The sequence below is a fragment of the Chiloscyllium punctatum genome, chromosome 18, assembly GCF_047496795.1.
Source record: "Chiloscyllium punctatum isolate Juve2018m chromosome 18, sChiPun1.3, whole genome shotgun sequence".
Taxonomy (NCBI): domain Eukaryota; kingdom Metazoa; phylum Chordata; class Chondrichthyes; order Orectolobiformes; family Hemiscylliidae; genus Chiloscyllium; species Chiloscyllium punctatum.
The window spans coordinates 1,809,479-1,831,255 of record NC_092756.1 but is presented as its reverse complement, the minus strand read 5'-3'; the positions used below and the strand labels follow the sequence as shown (position 1 = coordinate 1,831,255).

The following is a 21,777-nucleotide window of genomic DNA, read 5'->3' as shown; positions in this document are numbered from 1 at the left end:
ATCTTCAAAAAACACAATCAAGTTTGTGAGACTTGGTTTCCCATGAAAGCCTTGTTAGGTATTAGAACGAACCGTCTGTTTATGACATTCGTTTAAAGACACTTTAGATGTTTATGCTGCATTAATCTGTGGTTATTGATCCACAGTTTACGTTCACTTCCTGCAGTTAACATGCTGACTTCTCCAGTTGTTCATAGTTCAATGTGATGCATCCAGTGTGTGCATAACGAGAGGGAGCTTGCTTCCCACATCTTGTGTTTATCTGTGTCTTATATCCAACCTTAATCAATGGCAAGAGCAAGGGGGAAAGGGCGAGATCAATGTGTAAGTCTGTCCATGCCAATCACTGCACCCACATCGGCAATTCTCTACTGTGCATTCACAACCAGTTTTCTGTGCCGCTACACCCACCCCTGCACCTTTTGAAATATCTCTATTATTTTGTAGTGTCTCTCTGTGCTCATATCACCAAGATGAATCACTTCTTCCCAACCTGCTTCAGATTTTATGTGACAAACACTCATTAAGAATCCCATAGCATTAAAGATGTACATCGCATCTCTCGTTATTTGGTTTCCCTGGATCTCTTTCATAAGATTAACGTTCACAGCAACTTGACTTGGAAAAGAAAATCGCGTTCCTTTTCATTATCCCATTTCAGTCTACATTTCGTTAAGTTCAGGCATCGGTCTCAAATTATTCTTGGAGATTTTATAATCTGGTCGATGCAGATAAACTAACCATTGGAGTTCCAATTCCAATAAAACAGTGTGATAATCCGAAAATAGCGACAAGAGTGGGATTCGAACCCACGCGTGCAAAACACAATGGATTAGCAGTCCATCGCCTTAACCTCTCGGCCACCTCGTCGCATACGCATGAAAGAGTATGACATAATCTCCCAGACCATCACAATCTCATCACCTTTGGGGAATCTCCCATTCACAGCCTTCAACCTCATTGTCTCTGAACCCCACACTGCCCGATTCTCCCTCCTTCCTAAGACCTGCTGTCTCCTCCTGCGCCTGTTTGACCCAACTCATCTCTTCCTACCTCAACACCTTCCTGTCTCCCCAGTCCAGGAAATTCACACCTCCGTTTGTGACACCACTTATGTACTTAATCTCACTAAAGACTTTTATTTCCCTTGTCGACAACGTGTCATCTTCACCTTGGAGATCCAGTCCCTCTGCACATCCATCTGCCATGACGAAAGTCTCCAAACCCTCTGTTTCTTCATCTCGCCCCATCCCAACCAGTACCCTTCCACCGACACCCTCATCCAGCTGGCTGAACTGGTCCTCACCCTCAACAACCTTTCCTTCCAATCCTCCCACTTCCTCCAAACCAAAGGGGTAGCCATGTGCACCCACGTGTCACCGAGCTATGCCTGCCTGCCTGTTTGTCAGATATGTGGAATTATCCGTCTTTCGCAGTTACTCTGGCACCTCTCTCCACTTGTTCCTCTGCTACATTGATGAATGTGTTGGGCGTCACTTCGTGGTCCCACGAGGAGGTTGAACAGTTCACCAACCGACACCTTTCACCCCGACCTCAAATTCACCTGGATCTTCTTGGCAACTCCCTTCCATTTATGGAATGACCAATGACAGACATATATTACAACCCCACCGAATCCCACAGCTGATAATACGACACCTCCTCCCACCCCACCTCATGTAAAAACAGAATCCCTTATTCCTAATTCCTCCGCCTCTCGTGCATTTTTTCGCAGGATGACCAATTCCACCTCAGAAAGTCCAAGTTGGTCTCCATCCCACGTGTTTGACGATGCCCGCCACTGCATCTCCTCCACTTCACTCACAACCGCCCTTAAACCCCACCCCTCCCGCAACAAGGACAGAATCCCATGGTCCTCAACTTTCACCCCACCAAACTCAGCATAAATCATATAAGACTCTACCACTTCTGCAATCTCCATACAGACCCCACTGTCAGGTATATATTTCCCTCCACACCCCTATCAGCATTCTGAAAAGACCATTTCATACACGAACCCCTAGTCAGGTCTACAACCCCCAATAAACACACACCCCACCTCTGGTATCTTTCCCTGCCACCGCAGGAAGGGTAAAAGCAGCTCCTATACCACTCCACTCATCTCCACCTAAGGCCCCAAGGGATCCTTCCACTTCAGTTAGAAATTCACCTGTACAACTCACAATGTCACCTACTGCATCTGTTGAATCCAGAATGGTCTCCTCGACAGCAGGGAGACAGGAAACCTTCTTGCAGATCATTTCAGAGAACATCTTTGGGACACCCACACCCACCAACTTCACCGTCCAGTGACTGAACACTTCAACTCCCCCTTCCCACTCCGTCAAAAAGTGCAGGTCCTGGGCCTCCTTCAGCGCAAAACCAGGACCACCCAATACCTGGAGGACGAAAGCCATATATTGCGCCTTGTGACTCTGTCACCTCACGGGATAAGTGTGGATTTGAACAGATTCCTCGTTTCCCTTGCCCCAAGTCCCAAGCCCCAAACTTGGAACCGCCCTCTGGACCCATTACATCACTGCTCCTTCTGAACTATCATCTTCTGCCTCACCTTCATCCAACCACCGCTTTCCCCCATCACCCCATCCCCAAATCCCTTCCAATTATCTCTCAGTCCCGACTCACAAGCCTTATTCTTGTTGAAGGCCTTATTCCTGAAACGTGGATTCTTCTGCTCATCAGATGCTGACTGACCTGCTGTGCTTTTCCAGCACCACACTCCAGACTCTTATCTCTAGCATCTGCTGTCCGAACTTTCTGCAGGAATAATCAATGACCTCGGAGTGAAGATGTCCCTGGATTGCATTGATCACAGTGTGTCTGAGTTTTGCGTTATTTTGGGTGAGGGCAGGCTGGATCTGAGACGAGCACTTAACACCCAGACAATGGGAATGGTATCGGATACCGACGTTAGGGCGGGCTGAAGTGAAGTGGAAAATTCTGTCAGAAGGTGGATCAGTACAGATGCATCAAATCACCCAGACTGTAAAAGACATGCAGAAGGAGCAAATCAACTTCAGTGCAGGCACAATAACAGGTAAATTGGAAAGAAGACAATACAATACACTGAGATGGAGTGGAATCATTTATGAGAAAGAATTAAATATTTAAGCTATTTTACATACAGACTGTTGTCATATTGGAAAAAGGAATTTCCTGCAGTGTAACGGTGATATTTGCATGTGACATCACAATTCCGAGAGACACTGACATATTATCAACTGTAGTAGCGTGGTCTAGTGAAAGCATGATCGGCCCATCAATCAGAATTCAATACTTCAAAGCTCTCCTCTGCGCTGTACAACCTATTTGCTGCTCCTGTCGTCAGATCCCAGTCGCTTCACAGTGTATCTCTTTCTGCTTCCTGCCTCACGTAAACACTTGAAACATGATCCAATCCCCAGTGTTTCCGCTTTAACCCATATTTTGTAACTCCCGAGCTGACACAGGTACGAGTGACCAATTGGCCTTTTCGAGCGCTCTCACTCTGTATGATCTGTGCACTGAATCTGATCCGCAGGACACACTGCAGAAATTGTCCCATCCCAGCGGACTGAGCTGCCTCCATTGATAGAGCTGTCTCCATTGGTGGAGTATCACACAGTAATAGTGAACATCTTTTGATGTCATCCTCGAAGGTACTTTCTCCAAAAAAAACGGAAGACTGCGGGAAAATGCTGTCGTCAGCGCGATGTACAGAGGCCCAGAGGGAGCCTAGTGGGCCCATGAACCAGAAATCAATGGATAAAAAGATTCTTCTTTTTAGAAGAATCCAATTCAGACAATCAAGTGAACACTTCCTGGGGAGAAAATGGATGTGGGAGAGCTGGCAGTCTCAACTGGTTCCAGCATTTACAATCTTGGTCCTTGTGACAACAAAAGCAGAAACCTGGAGCTGATTATCTTGCTTCTGAAAAACAGGTTATTAAATTTTGAAGAGCATTGATATTTCTCCCTGATGTTCATGAAATGATCAAGAGCAGAGTACGGTTCCCTGAGTATGGTCTGACTTCTGGGTTATGGACTGTGATATTCTGCTCACATGATCTGAACACATACAAAGAAATGACTCAGTGACAAGATCTGCTGAATTGGATTCCTTGACGAACAGAAACCGATGTAATGAAAAGAGCCATAAGAGCGGGAATGCAGCAAATTATTTTCCAGACTCGAGAAGAGTGCACAGTGCTGTTTCCAACGGTCAAAATCTGTGCAAGTTGACCGAAACAGCGTTGGGTGGTATTGTACTGCATCTTTTGTATAATGGTGCAAAAGCACGGAACTTTTGTATAGAGAGGATAACTTCAAAATCCCCAAAGAGGCAAAACACACAAATGAGGTAAACAACAAAGTAACCACACAAATTGGTGTTACGCCATGGAGTAAACTTCCCTGCTCAAATTTCGTTCAAAATCGCTCTCTGTCTAATTCCTAAGACTGATATTCGAACAGTGAATGTTCTATGTCAATAAAGACTTCTCTGATCTCACAACGTCAGCATTTCACACCCAACCGCTTAAGTATGACTGGCAATAGTAATTGATCCCTCATTGTGTTACTTCAGCACACGTAGAGAACAAATAACTATAAGAACAACAGTCATGTTTGTGACTAGGATTTGATCCGATTCTGTTACAACCAATCGATTCAGCTGTAATTGAAATTATTTCAACCGTTCCTGTGTCGGTTATAAGTTTGCATAGCTTAGTGGTGAGTTTTCATTCATTGAATTGGACCCAGCATCCTTTCTCAGGTTGAATTATACAGGGATATAAAGACATGATGAAAGACACGGGGAGTGTTTCCTGGACTATAAAGACGTTAGGAATGACACGGCCATGCTACCATGTCGTTATAAACGATGGAAATGAGGGTTACTGGTAGATAAAGCCACTAGAAACGAAAAGAGGGGGTTTATAGTGATGGTAGCATTGAATAATGAATAATGCGGGAGAAATCAGGAAATACTTAGTTGTGTCGGAAGAGAGGTTATCCAGCTGATGTGAAGTTGTTACGAGTAAACACGAGGGAAATTCGTGTTCATTTAGATGAGTGGAAACTAGACGTTAGAATTTCAAACCCATCGGGACATGAGAAAGAAGTTTGGAGTAGGTATTTTTATTCTGAGAGTTATTGAATTCGGAGATGAATTTTGAGAAATAGAATCATTTTACGAGCTGATTAAAGAATATTTGAAAAGCGAATGCAAGCAGACAAGGAATGAATTATATTAGATTATCTTAGATTAGATTAGATTACTTATAGTTTGGAAACAGGCCCTGTTGAGCAACAAGTCCACACCGACCCGCTGAAGCGCAATCCACCCAGACCTATTCAGCTACATTTTCCCCTGCCCCTAACAGTACGGGCAATTTAACACAGCTAATTCACCTAACCTGAACATGTTTGGACTGTGGGAGGAAACCGGAGCACCCTGAGCAAACCCACGCAGCCACAGGGAGAATTAAACAGCGACAGTGATTCTGGACTTCCTGGATGGGGATGCAAAATGAAAACATTCTCGAATTGGTTAACATTAATAGGAAGGAAATTGCATAACACCTGCAAGTGAAAATGTTAAGTATAAGAAGAGCTGGTGGAGTTGGAAGGTGCAGCAACTCATTCGACATGAAATATTTACTACTGTAAATGCACTGAGTTGTTTGGTTTAGCTCTGCATTGAATGGAAGTCAGTAAGCTCAGTCCACTGACGAACTGGTTTATGAGAAAAATGAGACCAACAGCGTGGGATTAATTCTCTCACTGTCTCAGGTTTCCACAAGGATCATCATGTCCCTCGCTCACCTGGTCTGTAATACTGTGGTGACTCTAGTAAGCAAGATTTGGCTTGTTGTTGTAAAACATCATTGTCATTGCTATCTATTGTTTTGAACATTTGGTCATAATCAACCGAAAGGGGAGTGAGTCCATTTAATACTCTTTTATCTCCGCTTGAAAAATCCTGCGTTAAGACTCAACCTTATTCCAGATGGACCCTTTGTTCCTCCCAACAGCAAAACTACTTGCCCAGATCCTTTACCAGGTTTACTGACAACAGTCAAGCTCCACAAGGAGTTAAATCTAATACTTTCGATTGATTGAATGAGCTGTGCAGCTTGCCGGAAATTGAATGATGTGAAACGATTTATACAGACTTTCCCAGGATGTAATCCAGTGCTGGGTCAGCAATTTTAGTAAGGTCATCATGCTAAAACTTCACCTCTGGTTCTCTATACATAGATGGATATTGACCTGGGGAATAATTGCAGATTTTCTGTTAATAATTGGCATATTTAACAAAGGCAAAATATTTCCCCACGTCAGAAACTGGAATTTCCAAGCAAATGCTACTTTACTCAACATTGTTTCCAACTGCGCTTCAGTCTGATGCTTCAATAATCCCTGGTAAATATCAGTAACAGCATCTTTAGATAAGCATTGAACTTACAACCTTGGCATGTTATGCATCTTTGAGTATTCGGCGCTGACGAATTGCGTGACTGGAGCCGCAGACAGCGAACCTGTCATGTGACCTTCACGTACCTTGGGAACTGTAACTCAACTGCGTTAGTTTTGCTGTGATTATTATATTCCCTACAGTATGGAAACAGATGCTTCGGACCCAAATATACACACCAACCCTCCGAAGAGTAACCCAACCAGAAACATTTCCCCTCTGAGAAATGTACTATGGGCAATTTAGAATGACAAACTCACCTGACCTGCACAACCTTTGGACTGTGTGAGGAAACTGGAACACCCGGAGAAAACCCACACATTCACGGGAGAATGTGCAAACTCGACACAGACAGTCCACCGAGGCTGGAATCGAATTTTACAACTTGTTGAGGCAGCACTACTAACAACTGAACCACAACACTGTGGGATCTTTGGTGGTGATGTACGTCCCCACTGGTACCTCAGTCACTCACCCTGCTTCATTTCCCTGAACTGTCTGGTTCTGAAATTAAAGCTATTGCAGACAAGGTGAAACTGACATGAACCTGTGATTATTGAAGCATCAGGTTCACGAAAAGGATACAAAAGGGACACAAAAAATGTGAAAAAAATACACGACATTGCAAAATGGGTTTCTGTTGGTTCCTGCGTTGCTTACAGACAATGTTACATTGCCGCTGTCGCAGGGCTTTTTCTTCGATCGGCTTCATTCGGCACAGAATTCGAATCAATGAAACTTCACCAAATTATTTCTGAAAATTCATACAGGTAACATGAAATATTTTGCGTTCAGTAATAATCTTCACTATTCCTACATCCAAGAACACGTTGCACAGTTTGCATGAATACTGAAGATGTAAGAATATTATGCAATAACAAAAATCAATTACAATTAAAATCGTAAAGTAGGAACAATACACAGAAAGTCTCAGCATGATAGAAATTCACGTGACCAGAACTGCAGCCCAGCAGAATGGAAATCTGTCCCTGAATCCCAATATCCACACGTTTGCTTGCTCCATGTACCCAGTTGGAAACCTGTGTGAAGGAGAATGCAGTCTGACAGAGCACCTGAGAGAATCCTTCGCTGTCTGATCTAAAGCAGCAATACGAGCTGTCTGTTCTGGCTGTGAGAGCGGTGGGGTAAAGGGGAGGACTTTGATATTCCGTAGTGTAGATTCACATTGCCCTCATCAGGTTAATTTTGAAAACCTTCTGTAAGAAACAGCACGGAAAGACAGGAACAGGAGGAGGCTATTCCAAACACGTGTCCTAAACACCGTTTGATATCATCATGGCTGACAAAACACGTCAATATCTTAACCCAGCTCATCCATAACATCCTGCCACAGAACGGGATAAAGACATTTAAGCAATCGAACATTTCTGGGCATTTGGGAGGGAAATGTGTTGGGAGACAATGGGTTTCAGCACGAAATTTGCAGGTTTTGCGAGTGAGCATCTGGTTCTGGTCTGATCATGATTCCGTAAAAACTCACAACCAGGAAGGTAAGGAATTGCCTCTGGTCAGTAGCAGGGACAAGAACTCCAGAAGACAGGAATTGGCGATGAATCAGCACAACAATCAATGATTCAGCTGAAAACTGAACTAAACTCCAATTCTGGTGTGGTTCAAATTCACAAACTTTGTGGTGCAATGAAAAGCGTGTTAGATTTCCACAAATTTGGTAAATTTGCTATTCTCAGTCGTGATCACACTGCAGGCCCATCTCCATAATCCCAGCTCAACCTGACTGGGTTCACACTATATAAAGCTACCATGTCACTGGCCTTATTGAAAAGGTCACAGCTTCATTCTTGCCCCGTTGAAGGCTGCTCTCAAGCAACCGATGTTTCTCCATCTCAATGATTGCATATCGTTCTCTACCATCATCTTGAACTTTACAATAAAATGATCGCTGTGCCCCAAAACCATCCCCTACCGACAGTGGATCCACTTGCACCACCTCTTTCCCAAATAGCAGGACCAACAGTACATGCTCTCTTGGGCTGGACACATAATCTTGCAGTCAGCTCTCCTCCATGTAATCCAGGAACACTTGCCCATCGTGAGTCTTCACAACTAGTATCTCTGTCTATATCTGGATAAATTAAGTTTCTCGGTCAAGCCTCTGCTCCAAGGTGCTCCCTCAAACAGTCACTCCCTCTGTGGCTCAGTGCTGATTTTAAGCCTCCTGCTCTGCTGTTTCTCAAACTCCAAGTCCCAGTCGGCCTTGATCCTCGTTGCTGATGTATATTCTTCCGCTTTGTGCTGCTTTCACTCAGGGTCCCTCCCTTTGCGACTCCCAGGCAATGTTAGGCCTCAAGCCTCACCTGAGATTTATAACATCCCATTCCACATTTCTCTCTTATAGGATCGCTGTTGTGCCTGGAAAACAGTGGAAACGAGGAGGATTAGACAGAGCAGATGGTGTTACAGTGATTGAGCAAGCTATATGGGATGGAACAGGTTATGTGGGGAGCAAGGCAGACCTGCAGCAACGAAAGAAGTTTACTGAAGAGACAGTGAGAGTTTCAGACATCGAAGAAGGCAAAGGAAATAGAAAGATGGTAGCTTGTTCATGACGGAGCTTTGTAGAGCCTAAAGGGCTTTTTCAGAACTGCTAACAGAGATGTGCAGACTTCAACAAATGCAAATTGACATCCAGCAAGTGTTGACTGGTCCTGGAGACTTGGATGTGACAGAGTGAGAAGACTTGCAGTTACTGGGGGTAATATAAACCTTTGGGCACTGATGGTTTTCAAAGACCCTCAGGAAATGAGGAGGTGCAGAGAATGGGAGCATTCCACATAGTGGGATTGTGGGGGCTGGAAGTCCTGAGATGGATAAGGAGGATGGAAAGTGTCAATTTTACACACACAACCATTGTAATTATAGAGATTTAAGGAAGGGAATCTGTGCTGCCATTGATTACAGTGATATGAAGAGTCACAAAAACTGAAGGGGTACAAATTTTAAAAAGGAGAGAGTTTGGGCGATCAGATGTTTAAACAAGATTAAAGAAATTTTAGAGATCTCAGGCACAGATGTGAATGGAGGAGGTGAGATATTGTGAGGAATTGTCAGATTTATAAGGCGAGGAGGATGTCAGTTATGAAAGGGAGAGCTGCATTGTCTGTCTGCAGTTAGAGACATGAGGAGTGTTGTAGCGCCTGCTGTATGGGACACAGATAAAAAACAGCTCCAACGGCTGGTGCAGTGGCTCAGGAAGGCAGCTAACCACCACCTTCTCAGGGACAACTCCAAATCAACAATAATACTGGTCCAGCCAACAAAGCTCATGTTCATGAATGAATAAAAGATCTGCAAGGAGCACTGAGGTCATTCATGAAGGGTCTTTCAATAGCACTTCACAAACCCGGAACCAATATACCCGGGAAGGACAGGAGCTCCGGGTGCACGGGAGCACCAGCATTTCCAACGTGCCCTCCAAGACACGCTCCATCCTCCCAGCACTGTGTCTGTCCCCCACATCCAAAGGACTGCTTTGGGTCAGGAAGGCAGCTCACCACCAACTTGTCCAGGGAATTACAGATGGGCAGGTAATGGTGAAACTCTGCTGTGTACAGCCAGACAGAAAAATACATCCAGCAGTGGGTGTGAAATAAAATTTCCGTTTCAGAACAACATGCTTAACATGGAGAGAGGATTTCTCTGATTGGCACAAGGCAGAGAGTGTGAAGAAAGGGGTCTTTTTGACGATGGAAATTGGTGATGAAGGGAGCTCCGCAGGGGTCATTTTTGGGACTACACTCTCCACGTTATACATTCAGAGTCTGGACAAAGGATGTGAAGGGGTACGAGAAATAGGTTTCCAAGAAGTATCCCAGGGATGCAATTCGACCATATGAGGACCAGGTGAGGTCTCTTGTTCTGTACTTGATGAAGTTTCAGAGGGGGCGGCAGAACCTCATTCAAACTTACAGAATACTGAGGGGCCTGAATGGAACGGACATGGGGAGGATGTTTCCACTAGTACGAGAGTCTAGGGTCCAAGGGCACAGCTTCAGAGTGAAGGAATGACCCTTTGGTATGTAGATGTGCAGGAATTTATTCAGCCAGAGGGTGATGGACCTGTGGAACTCACTGCCTCATGGGGCTGTGGATGCTAAGTGATTCAGTGTATCTAACTCCGAGATAGCTCGGTTCTTGATGAGTAAGGGGATCAAGGGTTACAGGGAGTAAATGGGAGAATGGTGTTGAGAATCAATTCATCCATATTCGAATAGTGGAATAGACCTGATGGAATGAATGGCCTAATTCTACCCCTATACATGATGGTCTTATGGACTGCGCTTATTCCATGGGTTTCTAAGTGTGCAGATAGCATTTCTGGCATATCTTTTACCATACATTCCAGTACTTTCCTGATTATTGCTGTCACCTCTTGGTTTCAGATCAACGGCAGAAAGCTCCGCCACTGAGTAACGTGGGAATCCTTGTGTATAAATCTCAGAAAAGTGGAATACAGGGACAACAGGTCATAGAGAGGTAAGTGGAATGCTGGCATTGATTTCAAAGGGAATGAAGAATAAAAATAGGGGAAGCTTGTCATAAATATAGAGGACTCCAGTCAGCCCACACTGACAATACGGTGAACAGGTTTGGTGCCCTATCTAGAGGGAAAATGTTCTTGCATTGGAGGCAGCCCAGAGAAGGCTGTTCTTCAAAATGGAGGGATATTGTTGCGAAGAGGTGGAAAAGGTTGAACTTGCAGTCGTTAAAATTTATTAAATGAGGCAAATTTATTGATACACAAAAGATTCTTTTGTTCTTACAGATTCGGTACTGAAACATCGTTTCCCTGAAAAAGGATCTGTAACCGGAGATAAAGGGGAATACAGTTACCAGAGAAGCTAACAGAGAAAAGCTGGGTTGGAAAGACTGGAGGATGTTACAGAATTCGGGTGGTTTGAGATCACTGTTGGTGATTAGAGATCAGATCGTTTGTCGGGATGAAAGATGTCAAGGAGAGTTACAGGGTTATCAATTCTGAAGGATTTACAGAGATCAGGAGGAATATAGGCACTAGAGATTACACAGTACTAGTTGGAGCTACAGAAGTGTTTAGAGAAAGGGAGGGTTATCGGCAATGTGGATTAGACAGATTGGATGGTATTGGGAGCTACAGGAATTTATAGAGAAACGGAGGGTTGGACGGACTGGAGATTACACTGATAGGGGTGGTAGTTGGAGCTGCAGGAGTTTATAGAGACCGGGAGGATTGTTTGTGCTGGGAATTACACTGACATGGACAATAATTGAAGTTGCAGGAGTGAGTGAGATAGGGAGGGTTGAAGTGGCTGGAAAAGTTCACTCAGCCTGGGAGAAGTGTAGGGATTGGAGGAGCTAGAGATACTGAGGGTTATATGGCAGCAGGAGTTCAGAGAATTAGTGAGGACTGTAAAGGCAGGTTTGCAGCATTCCCATCAGTTACACAGAGATGTGGAGTGCTGTTTTGGCGGAGGTTACAGAAATCAACAGGGTTGCAGATTCTGGAAGATATTACAAATATAGTGAGCTGTAGTATTTGCGGAGGTTACAGCGACAGGAAGTATTGAAGAGTTGGAGGCTGCTGCAGGTCTGAAACATGCTGCAAGGGATCAGTAACCTTACATCGATCAGTGGGATTGGAAGATCTGGAGATAAAGAATGAGAATTGCAGTAACTGAAGAATATCACAGAGATGGTGAGAAACAGATGATTTCGAGGAGCTATAACATGAGATGGGCTGTATTCAATGGAGTCAGGAAAGATACATGGAGATCTGAAGGGGCCACAGGTGATCAAAAGGGCAGTGAGGCTTCTCACTATAGGATTGGGGTAATTACGCAGACAGTGGGTATTTTTTGGAATGGTGCTATTTACAGAGATTATGAAGTTGTATGGAATTGAGGAACGAACAGAGATAAGAAAGGCTGTAGTTAATGAAAACATTTGTTGATGTCGGATGCTGAGGTTCTGGAAATTAATTGGACTGGAAAGCTGGACAATCTGTCAGAGCTTACAGAGACAGGAACAGCAATACAGACTGGAGACACGAACACAGATAGGGAGCATTGCACACACTGGAGGAGGTTTCTGCTTTAGGGATGGTTGTAGGGGAGTGTAACGTTTACACAGATAGGGGTGTAAGAGCTGGAGAAGGTTATGGAGATGATTAGATTGATGGGGGGACCAGAGGAGCGAACATTGAAGGGCTGGTGATAGTGACGGGAGGATGTAAAAGAGATAGTAAATCTTGTAGAAACTGGTTGGGGGAGTGACAAGCATTGGACCTGAGGGGATTACGTAGATGGGGAGGATAGCACAGCGTTCACATTTTCAGTGTTCCAGGACTGGAAACGTTTACACAGTTAAGGAGGTAGCAGTGCCAGCTCACAGAGACTCGGAGGTTTGAAGGGTTTGGGGCTGTTTATGAATAGATGTATATATTTAGGGACAGTAATATGGAACGCAGAGGGAGCGTTAAGATTAGATTCCCTTCAGCATGGGAACAGGTACTGCAGCCCAACAAGTCCACAACAACTGTCCAAAGAGTAACCCACCAAAACCCACTTCTCTCTGACATTGCAACAACCATTATGGGCAACTTAGAATGGCCAATTTACCTGTCCTGTACATCTTTGGCCTGTGGGATGAAACCGGAGCACCCAGAGGAAACCCACACAGACACAGGGAGAATGTGCAAACACCACAAAGACAGTCACCCAACGAACCTGGGTCCCTGGCGCTGTGAGGCACCATTGCTCACCATTGAGTCACCGGGCAGCCCCAAATTGCAGAATTACACAAAGAGAGGGTGTTTGAGGTGCTGGGAGGGATGTAGGGAGTGGAGGAGCAAACAGAAATGTGGAGTGCTGTTGTTGTTTGAAAAGTGTTTGGAGGTGTTTGTCTTGATAAGGAGCGCGGTAGGGATGGAAGAAGGTTACTGTGATCGTGTGGTGCTGCAGGCCAGGAGGCAGGTGCGTTATTGGGCCTGCAGAACGTTACAGTGATATCATGTTCTCCTGGGGCTTGAGGAAGGTAGACAGGTGGGTATCTTGGTACAGGCTGGAGGATTTAATAGAGACGTGGGCACTGTAAGTATTGTTCAAGTCTACAGAAATAGGCATTATTGTACTGAGTGCAGAATGAGATTATTGAGATTGGGCATGTTACCGAAACTGAAGCAATTTACACATAGGGAGAGTCATCAGCATTGGAGTAGATTTGAAATATACAGTGGGAATATGGGAGGGTGGAGATTATAGAAACGTGAAATTTTCTGGGAAGTACAAGTATTCAAGACACTGGCGCAAATGAGTTGGACCGAAAGGTATGTCTCCTTGCTGTATGACTCTATCACACGACAAGAGACAGCGTGAGCGGGAATATAGAATAGAAGGATCCCAGGTTTCAATGCCATCTACTTAGGGAAGGCCTGCTTTCCCCTCTGTTGTACTGATTCTCACGAAGACAGCCCAGACCTGGATTGATAACTGTCAACTTCCCATATTGACATGGGAAGGCTCAGTTCAGCAGTGATGAAAGTAAACAAGAGGGTGGGGATTGAGCCTGGAAACCATCATGCACAGATGTTCGTGCTTCAACACTGTATCGATGTCATGTCTTCCGGACCAAAGTTCGATATCGTACATGCACTCTGCTCGGTTCACTGTGAGTGATCTTACCTATCTGCAGAATTTACTGAAGACTCCAGATCTCTCTCTCTCCTTCTCTCTGGCTGACCAAATATCTTCAGTGTGGTGATAAACGAAACAGGAATTGGGAATTCTGCTGAGTCAGAAACATCCTGATTACCTACAGGAGACAGAGAAATAGAGAGAATGGGAAATTAGACTGATGCCGTGAGGGTTACACATGGAGAATGGCACTGAGCCCCACAAAGATCTGGAATATCCCAGTCTCCGTCCCTGGCCTGTGCTACTTCGTCTCCCTGGAGTGGAGAGATCTGTTGGCTCAAGATGCTGAGTAACTGCAAAGCTGCAGTCACTGGCATCAATTAAACCCTCACGGTGACAGATATCACATGGAGAGCTATCACCAGAGTGCAGGAAGGTATCACGATGAAACCACGGTCACGAAGACAGTGCACTGGGATCAGCACTGGGATGAGGGAGTTGTCAGTGGGCCAGGCAATGGCCTCGGGTAACTCACTCGACTGTTCATCCAGAATTTAATCCCGGTAGCAGGGATACCCCTCCGACTACTTAATACCCTTTAAGTAAGGAAATCTGTTATAGGTTACTGGTCTGGCCTACGTATGAATCCAGATCCAGAGCAAAGGGTTTGACTCTCAAATTCCCTCTGAAATGATCTGGCAATCCACTTAGCTCAAAGGTTGGTCAGGGTGGGCCTGAGATGCTGCTCAGCCATTGACAGCAACATGTAAAGATGAGGCCAGTAGAAGAAAGGATTGGGAGGATGATTCAGGAGAAGAATGAAAGTAATAGGGTGGTTGTAATGGGGTACTTTAACTTTCCTGATATTGATTGGGAAAGCTATAGCTCGAGTTCGTTGGATGGGTCGGTGTTTGTTCCTGGGGATTTATCCAATTTTATGTGTTTCAAGACATCCAGTACATCCTCCTCTTTAAGATGAATGTTTTCAAGTTGTCACCATCTATTTGCCCACATTCTTTCTCTTCCATTTCCTTCGCCACAGTACACAGTGATGCATAACACTTGTTTAGTATCGGACCCATCTCCTGCATCTGCACACAAAGGCTGCCTTGCTGATCTTTGAGGGACCCTATTTTCTCCCTCCTTACCTTCTTGTCCTTTATGTATTTATAAAAACCCTTTGGATTCTCCTTTACCCTATTTGTCAGAGCTATCTCGAGTCCCCTTTTTAACCCTCCTGATTACCCTCTTAAGTACACTGCTCCAGCCTTTATAGTCTGAGGATTCACTTGATTTCTCGAGTCTATACTTGACAAATTGTTCCTTCTTTGTCTTAACCAAAAGCATAGTTCTCTCGTCATCCAGCATACCCTACACCCACCAGCATTTCCTTCCACCCTAATCGGAATACTGTCTACTGTCTCTGGAAAGGCGTAATCTCATTTTTGAAGGCATCTCATCTTCCAATGATAAAGGTTTCATTTTCCCAATCCCCAATTCCAGCATCTCACGAAACTGCCATTTGAAAATAATGAAAAAATAAAGCACATTCTAAATGAAGGCTTTGATGAGGTGAGCTCTGGTCAGCCATGTAGATCTGGAGACCACCAGATGGACGGAGAGTGCTTTCTATCAGAGCAGCTCCAGGTCAGTATCAGGCACACAGACAGAATGGGCAAATAGATACACATCTGAACTCATATCTCCCAGCCTGGCAATCTGAAGCTGTGCACAGACATTCTGGGAGACATCTTCAAAATTAGGTCATCAAGGTCGGCCTAAAGGTCTAATCAAAAATAAATCAGTCATTCAGACTAATATTATCCTTCAGGTTCCACAACCCATTCCCGGTCTCATCCTGCAGGTTCTATGAATCTCGCTCCCTCTAACGTGTTGCAAGATCCCTATCCCCTCCTATATTTGGACCATCCTCCAGATTCTGCAGTCCTTCCGACCTCGTATCATGACCCGTACTATAAAACTCTTCCTTCTTCTGCAATATTCCCTAGAAGGGTACTGTAGGATGGTGGAGGTTACAGAGTTAGGGAGGAATATCAGAATTGGACGATTTTGTAGTTATTAGTAATATTGAAGTGGCGAAAATTGGCTTCGATAATTTTAACAGTTCTCGCTAATAAAGGAGGTTACAGAGCTAAGGGGGATTGTAGGCACTGGAAGACGTTTCACAGTTTGTGGGTTTTGTGGGGATTGGAGGAAGGTACCAAAATAGGGAAGGTTTAAGATTGAAGATTTCTGCTGAGAACTTCTATTGGGTTAAAGGCAGGGTTCTAGGTAGTGTGGAGTAAGAGAAGAATCTTGGGGTCCAAGTCCATAGATCCTTCACATATGCCAGCAATGTTGAAAGTGTGTGACGAGGGCATGTGATGTCTTAGCATTCTTTAGCAAGGGGATTGAGTTTAAGACATGTGAGGTGAGGCTGCAGCTCCATATACCCCTGGTTAGTCCACTCTTGGAATATTGTGTTATGTTCTGGTCGCCTCATTATAGGAAAGTTGTGGAAACTTTGGAGAGGGCGCAGAAGAGATTTATCAGGATGTTTTCTGGATTGGAGGGAAGGTTTAATGAAGAAATGTTGGGGAAGCCAGAGTTCTCCCATTGGAATGAATAGGATGAGAACTGACTTGATTGAGGTGCACGAGATGATGCGAGGCATACAGAGAGTGGGTGTCCCGAGAATTTTCCCATCATGAAAATGGCTATTACGATGGGGCATAATTTTAAGGTAATTGGAGGTGGGTTTATGGGAGATGTCAGAGGTAGGTGCATTATGCAGAGTGGTGGGTGTATGGAATGCACTGCCAGCGTTGGTGGTAGAGATGGTTACATTAGGGACATTTACTTAACTTTTGGACATGTACATGGATTATAGTAAAATGAATTTCTCAAAATGGAGACCAGTGCCCAATGCTGTTCCACAAGAATCCGTGCGGGATCCACTGTTGTTTGTGATATACATAAATTATTTGGAGGAAGGAATAGTTTGCCTGATTAGCAAGTTTGCAGATGACACTAAGATTGGTGGAGTAGCAGATAATGAAGGGAACAGTCAGAGAATACAGCAGTAGAGAGATGGGCAGAGAAATGGCAAATGGGGAGCCCAATCTAGGCAAATGCAAGGTGATGCATTTCAGAAGATCCAATTGATGACCAAAGTAAATGGAAAAGTCCTGGTGAAATCTGACGTACAGAGAGGTCTGGGCATTCCGTTCCATTGTTCCTTGAAGGTGACAACGAAGGTAAGTAAAGTGGTTAAGGCAGCAGACGGCATGATTTCCTTCATTGGATGGGATATTGAGTAAAGGAGTTGGCAGGTCATGTTACAGTTGTATTGGACTTTGCTTCGACCACATTTGGAATAATACATGCAGTTCTGATCACCACGTTACCAAAAGGATGTGGATGCTTTGCTTTGGAGAGGGTGCAGAGGAAGTTCAACAGGATTTTGTCTGGTATGGAAGGGGCTAGTTATTGAGGAAGTTTGAATAGATTCGGATTATTTTCATTAGAAAGACAAAGGTTGACTGGGGACCTGATTGAGGTCTAAAAAATCATTGGATGTACAGACAGGGTGGAGAGCAAGAAGCTTTTTTTTCCCCAGAGTGCGGTGAATGGAACAGATGACAGAGATAAAGCGGGTTGTATAGACTGGAGGACCAAACAGAGAGGGGGAGGGTAGTCGTGATTGAAGATGTTCATAGATATAGGAAGGTTTACTTTTTCAGATTATTTAGACATGGAGGGTGTGGGGTTTGAAGGATTTTTCAGAAGGACGGTAATCTTGTTTGGAGACAGTTTCACAGATAAGGGAGCATTAGTAACCATCTCTAGTTTGGTCAAAGTGGGAAGGTTTGTAGGGGAGGGTGACATTTACACAAATAGAGGTATAAGAGCTGGAGAAGGTCATGGAGTAAATGCATAGAGATACAGGAGGAACTTACATTGATAGGGTGGGTGCTGGCCACAGGAGGATGTCGCACAAATAGTGAGTCTGGTCAGAACTGGATTGGGAGAGTCACAGGCTTTCACTGGTTTCTGAAGATCGGTAGTGCTGCAGGGTCCTGAAAAGATTGTAGACTCTCCAGCGAGTGATCCTGTCTTTAGGACTGAAAGAGGTTACGTTGATACAGAAACATTGAAGACAATGTATGCCGTTTTCTTTTTTCTTGAACAGAGCCTCAATATCCCTCACGAGCCAGGGATCGCTAAACCTGCCAGCTTTTCCCTTCACACTAACAGGGACACACTGACCCTGGATTCTTGATATCACACTTTTAGAAGTCTACAATTTGTCAGTCATTCCTTTTCCTTCAAGCAGACTCACCCAATTGATGGGAGCATGGTGTGGAGCAGCCTGTGTTGGACTGGAATGTACAATGTTAAAAATCACACAACACAAGATTCCAATCCAATAGGTTTATTTGGAGGCAATAGGGTTCAGAGAGCAACTTCTTCATCAGGTGGTTGTGGAGCCATAGAATTTATAGCAACAGGGTCCTAGTGTCGTGGAATGTAAAATCAAACAAATTTAGTGTTAATTTTATCTTTCAGGTTGATCGCCTGCGCTTTGAAAGCTCGTGTTTTGAAATAACCCGGTGTTGTGTGATTTTTACTTCACTCAATCGACCCCTGCTCGATCCTGCCTAATGGCCCCAAAACTGGCCCTGCTCCAGTTAAAGACCTTAATCTGTGGAGATGTCTGATCTTCTTCCATAACTATGTTAAAACGAAGACAGTTGTGGTCACTGGACCCAAAGTGCTCTTCGATTGACACTTTATTCACTTGCCCGACTTCGGTTTCTGAGGGGAGGTCCAGTGTTGCTCCCGCCTGAGTAGAGTGGGGCCTCCTATATATTGATCTGGGGAAATTTCTTGGACACATTGAACAAATTCCACCCGATACGGGCCTTTTACACTCTGAGTGTCCCAGTCAATACAATGGAAGTTAAAATCTCCAAACAGCACTATTCTATTATTTCTATAGGTACCTGCAATCTCTCTACACATCTGCTCCTCAAGCACTCGCTGGCTCTTTGGGGGTCTAGAGCACCATCCTAGTAGACTGACCATCCCCTCTTTGTTTCTAACTTCTCACCATATGTCCTCATTTTATGACCCCTTAAGAGTGTCCTCTCTAAGCACTGTTTTTATGTCCTCCCTTATCAAATTGACAACTCCCTCTCCTCACTTACTTGTCCCTCTATCACGCCTGTAGCTTCTGTATCCTGGGACAATGAGCTGCCAGTCCTGCCCTTCTCTCAGCCCTGATTCTGTTATGGCTACAATATCCCAGTCCCCACAGTAATCCATTCTCTGAGCTCGTCAGCCTTACCAGTCAGGCCTCGTGTGTTGAAATGAATGCTCTTTAAACCAAATGTCATTTCCCTCCCTTGACTGTGCCCCAGAATATCCTGAATATGAAACTTGCTCTGATGGCTAATGTATTTTCCCCTGACTTTTCAATTGTCTCTCTCTTATTAAGAGTACCAAACTCCTGCCTAACTAGTTTATACATTCCCTAGTAACGCTACCAAATCTCCCTCCAGTGATACTGGTGACCCTCTGGTTCAAGTCTAACCCATCCTCTTGTCCAGGACACCCCTAACCCAGAAGAGATCCCAATGATCCAAGATTTGAAAACCCTTGCCCGTACACCAGCTCCTCAGCCACAAATCCATCCCACCTATATTTGTTTTTTCTCTATCCACTGGTGAGTGACACGGGGGGCAATCTGGAGATCACTACCCTTGAGGTCAGCTTTTTAACTTCTTACCTAACACGTGATACTCATTTCACAGGATCCCATTCCGTTTGTCTACCTCTGCCATGTGCACTGATCTGCACAATGACCTCTGGCTGTTCACTCTCGAACTTCAGAATGTTCTGTAATCGCTCAGAGACATCCTTGACACTGTTACCCGCGAGGCAGCACACCGTCCTGGTTCTGCAGACACACAATTTCCTGTCTGTCCTCTTCACAATTGAGTCTCCTGTCATTACTGCTATCATTAGACATGATCTGACAAACAGAGACTGGGAGGAAATGCCTGCAGTTGGGGCTTTATTTGCAAAGTGGGAGTATTTTAAAGTGATACCGTGAGGAACCATGGCCAGTGTGTTACTTGAAGAGTGAATGGCAAAGGCAGCAAGTTCAGCAAATACTGATCAAGTGATATCGTGAGTTTGATAAATAAATTACAGTGCAATAAACACAGGTGAAGCCCTTTACAAGTATAAAGAGGGCAAGGGGGTCCTTAGAAAAGAGGATCAAACAATGGTCATGAAATATCCTTGGCAGATAGTGTTATGGAAAAGCCACAAGGTATTTTACCAGTACAGTTAGAGTCAGAGGATTACTGGTGAAAGAGTGAGGCCTGTTAGAAACCAAAGGGACGATCTGTGCATGGAGCCAGAGGAAGTAGGTGAAGTCTTCAATGAATACTTCTCATCTGTATTCACACAGGAGAAAGGCATTGTAGCTTTAGATTTCACTTGAGATGGTGAGGTTGTGGAACATGTAAAGATCAATCAGGAGGAGGTATTAAAAGTTTTTACAGGCATAAAGTTGGAGGAATCCCCAGGGCTCAAAGAGATCCATCCCAGGGTGTTGTGGGAGGTAAGGGAGGAGATTGCTGGGGCCCTGGTGGATATATTTAATACTTTACTGGCCACAGGTGAAGTGCAGAATGACTGGAGGATGGCTAATGTGGTTCAGTTGTTCGAGAAGGGCAGCAAGGATAGGCCAAGTAATTACAGAGCAGATAGTCTGACAGCAGTGGGAGGGACATTATTGGGAACAATTCTGAGGGACAGGATGTATCAACACTGGAAAGGCAGGGATCAACTTGGCTGCATCATCACGGATTTGGTAGAGGAAGATGCCGCCTCAGGAATTCAGTTGAATGTTTTGAAATGGCCTCTCCAAATATTGAGGAGAGCAGTGCCGATGAGGTGGGTTACATGCAGGTCAGTAAGGTCTTGGACAATGTCCCACATGGAAGGCTGGTCCAAAAGGGAAGAGTCCATGGGATGCCAGGCAAGTTGGCAAATTGGATCCGCACCTGGTCGAGGCCTGTGTTTGTATTTGGAAGCCTTTCACCAGCCTGTGTACCACAGGGACCTGTGCAGGAACCATTGCTGGTTATTATGTACATTAATGACTTGGATGTGAAAGCAGAAGGTATCATTAGTAGGTTTTGCAGATGACATAAAAGGTAAGGGTGTTGTTCACAGTCAGGAGGATGGTCTCAGGCTCCAGTCTAAAATCGATCAGATGATAAACTGAGCAGAGTAAATTCAAATGTAGTTTACTTCTGATCAGTGTGAGGTCAAATCCTGTGGAAGGTATGATAAGCGAAGGATGGACAAAATGAACAGATGTCCTTGTGAAGTATTGAGGAACACAGGGGTCTTGGTTTCCAAGTCCATAGATCCCTGAAGATGTAAGCACAGATAGACTGGGTGGGGAAGGCACCTGAACTGGGAGCGGGACGGTGATCCATATCTTGATGGGGTGAGTTGCTGGAGTTGCTCGAGAAGATTTAAACTAGTCTGGCAGGGCTGTGGGGCCCTCAACAGTTAAGGCAGATGAACCCAGGGCACAGATGGGGTCCTGGGAATGGGATATAATAG

At 44.6% G+C, this 21,777-nt stretch overlaps 1 non-coding gene across 1 annotated transcript; it reads right to left on the bottom strand.

Annotated features, from left to right (window-relative positions):
* Window positions 1-788: 788 nt before the first annotated feature.
* trnas-gcu (transfer RNA serine (anticodon GCU)) lies at window positions 789-870 on the bottom strand. The gene has a single exon. It is a non-coding gene; the product is annotated as a tRNA-Ser (tRNA).
* Window positions 871-21,777: the final 20,907 nt, after the last annotated feature.